Source organism: Dromiciops gliroides, chromosome 4 (assembly GCF_019393635.1).
Source record: "Dromiciops gliroides isolate mDroGli1 chromosome 4, mDroGli1.pri, whole genome shotgun sequence".
Classification (NCBI taxonomy): Eukaryota; Metazoa; Chordata; class Mammalia; order Microbiotheria; family Microbiotheriidae; genus Dromiciops; species Dromiciops gliroides.
The window spans coordinates 91148917-91156630 of NC_057864.1; the positions used below are offsets into that span (position 1 = coordinate 91148917).

The 7714-nt window shown below is 39.6% G+C and overlaps 1 pseudogene; it reads right to left on the bottom strand.

Annotated features, from left to right (window-relative positions):
- Positions 1-1320: 1320 nt before the first annotated feature.
- LOC122754640 lies at positions 1321-5917 on the bottom strand (annotated as a pseudogene).
- Between the last annotated feature and the right edge of the window lie 1797 nt (positions 5918-7714).

A 7714-nucleotide genomic window follows, 5' to 3' on the forward strand; every position in this document is an offset into this window, starting at 1 on the left:
TGAATTTTCCTTATTTTAAGAATTTCATGTAGCTTATAGTTTGAGGTAATCTTTTCATTTCCATCTGTTTCATGGCACATAATCTTGCTTTCAAGTACATTCATAAAAAAAAAAAGATGTCTTATTATCAGTTTTGAGATTCAAAGCAAGCTTTAAAATGTAAATTGTTTCCTTTAGATGAGAGTCAGGCAAGAGAAATGGAAAATATGTCTTGGAGGAATGGCATTAATGTAGCCATGCCATCCTTTATGATAGAATAGACCCTATTCAAAAGTGAATGTCCAATTGCATTAGAGTCCTGGTGAGGATTTTGTGGTTCCACTGCAAGAAATACATATGTTGCCATGGAATATTCTCATTAGAACTTTAAAAATTTTTTAGAGATGGAAATAGATCTTTAGTATAGTTGATATTTATAAATGAAAGAGATTGTGATGAAAGCTCATACTAGCACTACAAAGTGAACAGAATTACCTTCTCCTATCCCATTAAAGGGCCTTTTTCATAATGAAATGAAAAAGGTATAGTAATAGTAAATTAGAAAAAAAAGTAAAATGCTAATCAATTATTATGAGTAAATATAATAACATTAGTAAAAGACAATGTTGTGGGAGCAGCTAGGTGGTTCAGTGGATAAAGCACTGGCCCTGGATTCAGGAGGACCTGAGTTCAAATCCAGACTCAGACACTTGAAACTTACTAGCTGTGTGACCCTGGGCAAGGCACTTAACCACCGTTGTCCTGAAAAAAAAGAAAAGGCAAAACGAAAAACAAAGACAGACAATGTACCCACTATAAAACCATTTAGAAATGTCCATTTCCAAACTATTATGGCAATTCTCGTTCTTTCCCTGGTCCCTATTTTCTAACTTAAGTCTATTTGTATAGCATATCTTCCTTTATTAGAATATATTCTTCTTGAGTAAAGAGAAAGTTTTCCATATTTGTTGTAACCATAGGACTTAGCACAGAGTGTAACGCACACATATTACATGGTTAATAAAGACCATGACATTCATTTGATCGTTCATTTATTTATTCATAGTGGATACAAAGTTGGTTTCAAAGCCAGGATGACCAGGGTTCAATTCCTGTTTCTGATGCATTGAATAGGCAATTCTGTTTCTATAGGCAGTAAGATGGCACATGGGATAGAGCTCTCGGCCTGGAGTCAGGAAGACATGAGTTCAAATTGGGCCTCACATACTTAAGAATTATGTGACCCTGGAGAAGTCATTTAATCTCTTTGCCTCTTTTTTCCCAACTATTAAATGGTGATGATAATAATAGCATCAAACTCACAGGTTTTGTGCAAATATTTTATAAATTAGTGTCAGTTTTAAGCCATTGGTTAATTGCACTTTCATAGTTCATTGATTCTTTCAACCAGTCCTGGTGCCATCTGAGGTTTGTGGTAACTTTTATATAGTTTTGTCCTAGGCTATCTTTCCAACTGATAGACTCTTTCTTGTTGTACTGGTGGATAGAAGCAGAAACTACAGGGTACTTTATAATGGATCAAAGCTTTTGGTCCAGAGAATGAGTGACTTCTGGAAACTTTGTGCCTATATTTATTACTTCATCTGGATCTGAAGAAAGATGAAAGAGTTGAGGAGGTGAGGAAGCACTATCAGAATAAACTATGTATTTCCATTTTCCATTTCTCAGCATATAGGTGGAAGCATTCACATTGCAGCCATGGAATTCACTAAGAAGACAGGAAGGATGTGGCCTTGTGTACTGAGAATTATTATTAACTGCTTCTGATGATAATGGAATCAAAGACTAACCAGTGATATCTAGAAGAGTGGGGTAAAGATCTACAAGAAAGACCATATCCAGGACATTGAGGTTTGCTTTAATGCCAGGCCCCAACATCAGAAGAGGATGTGGGAACTTGCTTTGCACATGCTCATTTTATAGAATTGGTGATGGTCCATGGCCAGCTCACCGTGGTCAGAGGTGAATATTATAATTGTCTTCTGAAGAAAATTTAACTGGTTAAAAAGTCAAAATAATCTCACCAAGCATGGCATCTGTCTCAGCACACATAGCATAATAAAATATTCTAATACCTCTAATTGCTTTCTTTGAAAGCTGCCCAGTAAAATTTTTAGTATAGGAAGAATAATAGTCTACAGGGTGCATTTCTGACATAAGGGACTATTTTGGAATTTTGATAGCTTTAAAAATGCTTTTTAGGGGCAGCTGGGTGGCACAGGATGGGGCAGCCAGGTGGCACAGTGGATAGAGCACCAGCCCTCGATTCAGGAGGACCTGAGTTCAAATCTGGCCTCAGACACTTGACACTTACTAGCTGTGTGAGCCTGGGCAAGTCACTTAACCCCCACTGCCTTGCAAAAAAAATAATTCTTCAAGCCAACAATGAGATGTCTGAAATGTAGAGGATTTAAATTTTCCCCTGTATCTGGTGATAGATAAGGGATGTGTTAAGTTTAATCCCAAATAAAGAACAAATGATTGAGTGAAGTTAATTACTTCTTTTCTTAACCAGTTTGTTGCTTTATCTGTTGTCTGCCAGTCTTCTTCCTTTATTCTTGCTTTACTCTTATCAGGGATAATATTAACCATAAGCCTGCCCTCCTGATGAAACAAGAAATCAACATCTCTTGTCCATGCTTCCACACCATTGCTAATGGAGTGACATCCTGAAGTATAGGCTACTTTTCCAAATGTTTGTATATGGTAACCAGATTTCTGCAAAAGGTCCATCCATGTTGTGTAATTTTGATCCAGGATTTTAACATTATTCCAAGAGTCACTTAAAGAAGCAAAGAGGTCACTCCACATTGCTGCACTTGATGAGCAACAGATTGGAGAGTTTGTATATGTGTTGAGAAAAAGTACCATGCTTTTTCATGGTTTATGAAAGGTAGTGTGATTGTATAGTTTCCTAAATAAAATGTGAGACTTCCATCAAAAGAATTACTCACCACAAATACCACATTTGGTACCAAGGTCTCCTAGGTTATTACCCTCTAGGGAAGGAACCCCCCTGGGCCCACTCTTTCCTTAAGTCTACCTGTCCATGGGGCTGGGGTGGTCAGAGCCAGACTTGTGGAAGTGACCACCATCAAGGATCACAACTAGTGGCCACCATTGCATCACCACAGTCAGGCAGTAGGGCTCATCCGCCCTTCTTAGTCCCAGGACACAGGTAAAAGTGCCACATCATATCTTATAGCACAAGATCATTCCATCATATTCACATACCATAATTTGTTCAGCTATTCCTCAATTAATGGGCATCCACTCAATTTCTAATTCTTTGCCACCAGAAAAGAGCTGATATAAATATTTTTCTACATATAAATCCTTTTCCTTTTTGTTCTTTAGCTCTATTGATTTTTTTTATTTTGGTAAATATTTCCTAATTGCATTTTGTTTTTGGCGTGAGGCAATTGGGATTAAGTGACTTGCCCAGGGTCACACAGCTAGTAAGGTCAGATGTCTAGGTCGGATTTGAACTCAGGTCCTCCAGAATCCAGGGCCAGTGCTCTATCACTGCACCACCTAGCTGCCCCAATTCCATTTTAATAATATATTTATTTATTTAGAATTTTCCTCAAGTTACTTGTTAAAAACATGGACTTTTTAAAACTTTGCATTCCAAATTCACTTCCACCCTCACTCCCCAGCCCTCTGTAAGAAATTAAGCAATCCAATATAAGTTATACATGTGCCATCTTGCTGAACATCTCCACATTAGTCAGGATGTGAAAAAAAAACAGACAAAATTACTTTAAAAAGAGGAACTAACAAAAAATATACTTCAATCTGCATTCAAATACCATTAGTTCTTTCTCTATAGATGGACTGCATTTTTCATAAGTCTTCCTTATAGCATCCTGCTCATCATTTCTTTCACAGTTACTATTGATAACTGTATTACCCTCCATCCTATTTCCTCCCGTTTATATTTATTCTGTTTTCTATCTTCTTTCACACTATCACTCCTCAAAAGTGTTTTGCTTCTTACTGCCCCCGCCCACAATTTGCCCTCCCTTACTTTGCCTCTCCTCTCTTATCCCCTTCCCCTCCCACTTTCCTGTCGGGCAAGATATATTACTATATCCACTTGAGTGTGTATATTATTCCCTCTTTGAGCCAGTTCTGATGAGAGTAAGGTTCACTCACTCCCCCATTCCTTCCCCATCTTTCTCTCCATTCCATAAGCTTTTCCTCATTTCTTTTATGTGAGTTACTTTATCCCATTCCACCTCTCCCTTTCCCTTTCCTCCAGTGTATTCCTCTCTCCCATTAATTTTATTTTAAAGATGTCATCATGGTGACACAACTATGTGACACAGTGGACAAAGCACCTGCCCTGGACCCAGGAGGCACCAAACCCAAATCTGTCTGAGACATAAGCCGCTCTCACCCTCAATGACCTAAGGAAAAAAAAAAAGGATAGACAAAAAATAAAATGCTTTTGAGATATCATCCCTTCATATTCAATTCACACCTGTGTTCTCTAAGTATATTCCTTCAGCTGTATGAATACTGAGCAAGTTCTTATGAGTTGAACGTATCATCTCCCCCATGTACAAATGTAAACAGTTAAACCTTTTAACATCCTTCACGATTTCTTTTTCCTGTGTACCTTTTTATCTTTCTCTAGGGTCTTGTATTTGAAATTCAAATTTTCTATTCAATTCATCTTTTCATTATGAATGTCTGAAAGTCCTCTTTTTCATTGAAGTCCCATTTTTTCCCCTGGAAAGATTACACCTTAAGTTTTGCTGGTTAGGTGATTCTTGTTTGTAATACCAGTTCCTTTGCCCTTTGGAATAATATATTTCCAAGCTTTCCTGGTCCTTTAATGTAGAAACTGCTAAATCTTGGGTTATTCTGACTGTGGCTCCACAGTACTTAAATTGTTTCTTTCTAGCTGCTTACATATTTTCACCTTTGACTTGGGAGCTCTGAAATTTGGCTGTAATATTGGTGGAAATTTTCCTTTTGGGATCCCTTTCAGGAGACGATCAGTGGATTCTTTCAATTTCTATTTTATCTTCTGCTTCTAGAATATCAGAGTAATGTTCCCACGACAACAGTATTAGAAGATGATGCCTAAGCTCTTTTTTGATAATGGTTTTCAGATAGTCCAATAATTTTCAAATTATCTCTCGCGGATCTATTTTCCATTTCAGCTGTTTTTCCAAGAAGCTATTTCACATGTCCTCTATTTTTTCATTCATTTGGATTTGCTTTATTGTGTCTTGATTTATCATAAAGTCATTTTCTTCTATTTGCTCTATCCTAATATTTAAGCAATTATTTGCTTCAGACAGCTTTCGTTCCTCCTTTTCCATTTGGCCAATTTAATTTATCAAACTATTGACATTTTTTATCATTAACCTTCTGCATCTCTCTCTCATTTCTTTTTCCATTTTTTTCCTCTACCTCTCTTACTTTACCTCTACCACTCTTTAACTTGTAAAAATAATTTTGCTGACTGACTACTGGGCCCTAATCTGTGGATGTTTGACTGGATGGCTATCTGACTGCTGTTAATTTAATATGGGCCATTTATAAAATTCCCCCCACACTTGCTCCTCCCAAATTGATAAGCAAAAGAGGATTAAAATGCTCTTTTCTATGTGGGGCAATGGGGGTTAAGTGACTTGCCCAGGTCACCCAGCTAGTAAGTGTCAAGTGTCTGAGGCCGGATTTGAACTCAGGTACTCCTGAATCCAGGGCTGGTGCTTTATCCCACTGTGCCACCTAGCTGCCCCCAAAAATGCCTCTTTAATTAAAGCAAATATGGGGTTTATTTAGGTGAATAAACTTAGAGTTAAATGTAGAAATAATAACAAAATTACAATATAACCTGTGAATTTCTTCCAATGAACTCGTTTGCCGCACCTGCAACTTTCTTTGCATCCTCCTGCATCTCCAACTGTAGCCACCGACCTTCTTCTAGTGTTCCTCCTTACCATCTAACTTCCCTCCATGTGCATAGCCTCAGTCCCCTTAGTGACAATGTCTGTGAACCCTCTTGCTGTACTGTTGCTATGAACCCCTGAGCTCTTCTTCTCTCACCAACCTCTCAGCATCTCTACCTTCTTCTTAGCTTTTTCAATCTCTGTCAGTCCCTCTCTTTATGTAGCCTCAGGTCTCCTTAGCGTCCTTGTACATCTTCCCTTTTAACTCACTGAAAAAAAGCCCTTTCTCCATACTGTTCTTTCTCTGTCTGTCTACTCCACTCAGAGTCTCTTCTCTTGCTGACCTGCTTCTCCTTGCATTCTCTTAGTCCTCCAGTGTCCTCCCTCACTGTCTAACTACCCCAGTATATAAAAAGCTCTCTCCTCACCTGAAACTCGGGCTTGCCTCCTACGCATGCCAACCTAATTCACAGGCCACACTAGTGCTGCAGCCCGAGGGCTTGAGTGAGCCGTGCCTCACCACACCCCAGGATAAAGGGGCCCATGCCCTCTGCTATGTGCCCGGGACTGGCAGGGGCAAGCCAGGATCTCCATCCACTTGGCCAGCATTTCCTAAGCCCACCAGCTTCTCAGCTCTGCTAAAGCGAGGGGGAAGGGCACCAGCCCCTCTTACACAGAGAAAAACCCTGAGGGCCTAAGCCCTTTAATCTCAGCCCAAAGTCAGGGTCTCCAAATCACATAAATTTCTCATAATCTTCAAAATCCTTTTTGAGTGTTTGTATGGCTTGAGACCAATTCATACTTTCTTGACTTTGTTATCTTCTTCTGAGGGTGTATTTTGATATACCTTGTCACCAAAGAAACTTGCAATGTTCCACATCTTTTCTGCCTGCTCATTATCATAGACTATTTCTTGGCTTTTAACTCCTTTTTTTTTTTTTTTTTAGTGAGGCAATTGGGGTTAAGTGACTTGCCCAGGGTCACACAGCTAGTAAGTGTTAAGCGTCTGAGGCCAGGGAATTTGAACTCCAGGTCTTCCTGAATCCAGGGCCGGTGCTCTATCCACTGCACCACCAAGCTGCCCCTTAACTCCTTCTTAAAGTGGAACAATGCTTCCAGGGCACACTGTCCCCAAGCTTCTGTGGGTCCCAGGTGGTATGATTAGGAGAGGCGAGTTCTCAGCTTGTATGGCCTATAAGTAAGCATGAGCCTATTTGTTCTTTAACCAGAAGCAGAAATCTGATTCACTCTGGTTGCATGTTTGGCGTGCCTGTGCCCATCCCACACTGGGCCCACTGCACTCAAGTCTGCTTCATGGTTTCTGAGCATGGCAACAGAACAGTAACTCTGCCTCAGCTCCAGCAGAGACCCCTGATATCTCCCCCAGCCAACTGCTGGACCCCTCACCAGTCTGTGAACTGAATTCTAGAAGTAGCCACTGCTCCCTTATGATTCTGAGTCTCTTTTTTGCTGTCTTTAAAGCTGAAAATTATCTCACTCTGTTCTTTTGTGGGTTCTGCTGCTCCAGGAATTGTCTTATGGCATTATTTGGAGTTATGTGGATGGATATGTGGGGAGATCTGAAAATTTACTGCCTTCTTCCATCATCGTGGTTCTGCCCCCCTATTAGTGGCATTGCTAGGTGAAGAGGTATGCATGGTTTTTATAGCCCTTTGGCCATAGTTCCAAATTACTCTACAGAATGGTTGAATCAGTTTGCTACTCCAACAGTGTATTAATGACTCATTTTCCCTATATCTCCTCCAATATTTGTCATTCTCCTCTGCTGTTCCTATTACCCAATC